The sequence below is a fragment of the Podarcis erhardii genome, assembly GCF_964252035.2.
Source record: "Podarcis erhardii genome assembly, chromosome: 3".
Classification (NCBI taxonomy): Eukaryota; Metazoa; Chordata; class Lepidosauria; order Squamata; family Lacertidae; genus Podarcis; species Podarcis erhardii.
In genome coordinates, this window is record NC_138507.1 from 50,326,999 (window position 1) to 50,328,997 (window position 1,999).

Consider the following 1,999-nt stretch of genomic DNA (forward strand, 5'->3'; position numbering starts at 1 on the left):
CAATCCGTAAACCAGCCTATAAACATCTGAATAGGATTCAACAGACTGCATATTTCCATTCCACTCCATTTAATCAATTATGAAGTCATTTTTGCTGAACTGTTGAACTGAAATTTTATTTGACAAAATACTAATTCTTAATATTTGCCATTGAAAGGGTTAAAAAAGAAGTAACATTGGTACAAAAAAGGGAAGGTTTAGTAGTCATTATTTCATTGAAAGCTTCGTACACTCAAGTTACAGCTTAAGGGCCCTAAGGAAAAAGACATGTTTAGAAGGTTGGTCCAGAGTAGGGCACAACAGTTATATAAGAGCTTAGTATAAAATTGGCATTGCCAAAAATGCAACTTATTGAGTGGAACCCAGTTGGGGTCACTTTGCTGACAAAAGGCATCCACCAGTAGAACAGGGAGAGAGGCCTTTATTATTGATTCTCAGCTTTGCAGTTCCCTGTCATCACCAAATCTGTCCTGAAGGCTTAGGGGTTCACCAGGACAGACATGGGAGGTGGCACTGCCACTAACCGTCTCCTTCCTCATTCCCCTGTCAGCAAATCCTTCTCTCAGCAGAGTAACACCAAACTAGCTTTCACTGATTGTTGCTTATTTTACTAAAGGAGATTAAAGACATTAGACCACTATTGACAGAGTTGAGGAACCCGTGGCCCTTTGTGTGTTGTTGGACTAACTCCCATTATACCTGACCGGGGGCCATGCTAGCTGGGGCTGATGGAAACTGAGACCCACTACTATATGGAAGGCCACAGGTTTCACAGCCTTGCTTTACACCAAAAATTTCTTCCTATCTACCTAAGAGTATCACATCTTTCTTAAGGATGCTGGGACAAGTGCAAGGCAAAACAGTGTGAAGGAAACTCCAGTCTTTTCAGCATTTTGTAAAGATGCTTTACAGGCATACTTTTAAAAATGATTTAGTTGTAAAATAACCCCATATTTCCTGTTAGATTGTTTCCTGTTAGATTAGTGTAAAGTAGAATCCTCCTTTGTAGTCTTCGTTTTCCTTCTTGTAAAATACATCAGTTCATCTACCCATTTTTCTTTGTATTTCTTTCTTTTTGGTTTTATTAAATTCTATTTTTCCTTCCAAGGCCTTTCCATTTCCCCCTTTGCATGGGCTCCAGCTGGAATCCTTGGTGAAGAAACCTTCCTTAGCCAGCAAGAGGGCAGGATTCACGGAGCAAAACTTCTCTTATAGTGCCTTCAACCTTAAGAATTAAGACAGCAGCCCTGTCTTGGCAAAATATGCCAGATCCTTTCATCTCTAGAGCCAACTCTGCATTATCAACTCTTAACTTATGCAGGGCAAGTCTAGTATCACAGCATCATTTTCTCTTGTTTTATGACAATTTCACAGAACTACTTTGCTGGAGCTGCCACAAAGCAGAAAAGTAGTGCTAGGAAGTGGCACAACACTGCTTCCAGCAGTTGAGGTTTTGCTTCAATCAATCTTGGGAGCTTGAGACAAAATTTAAGACCCATCCCCCTAAATCCTCCAATCTGTGCAGATAATCTGGCATGAGGGAGATCTTCACATGGAGCATGCTGCTGTTCACAAGAGTCAATATATTTGTTTGTCTTTTTAAGAATATATTCTAATAAAGCTTTCTTATACTATTTTCTGACTTAGGACTTGCTTGAATAAGGCATACATTTCAGTATATTCAGTGGCCATCTCCATATAAATTATGCAACAGAGTCCAATCATATATTACTTGAAACTTAGTCATATACTGCAGTCACCAAGACTTCATTTCAAGTAATATGATCAGAATATAATTTGTGAAATACAAAACATACTGTGATGATTATTTTAAAAAATCAATTTCCTAGTATAAAATTTAAGAGACATTACTCCAAAGTAAGGAGTTTAGCTTAGTTTCATCTTTTTATAATGGGTTCCTGCAAGTGATTATTTATACAACTGTTCGCATACTTCTCTAGAATAAAACAGTGTTTTCACTGTAAAGACAAGCCATTGC

At 38.2% G+C, this 1,999-nt stretch overlaps 1 long non-coding RNA gene across 1 annotated transcript in view; it reads left to right on the forward strand.

Moving 5' to 3' along the window:
* Positions 1-1,999, forward strand: part of LOC309339521 — a 315,853-nt gene that overhangs the window by 308,161 nt on the left and 5,693 nt on the right. The gene's annotated exons all lie outside the window — the stretch shown is intronic.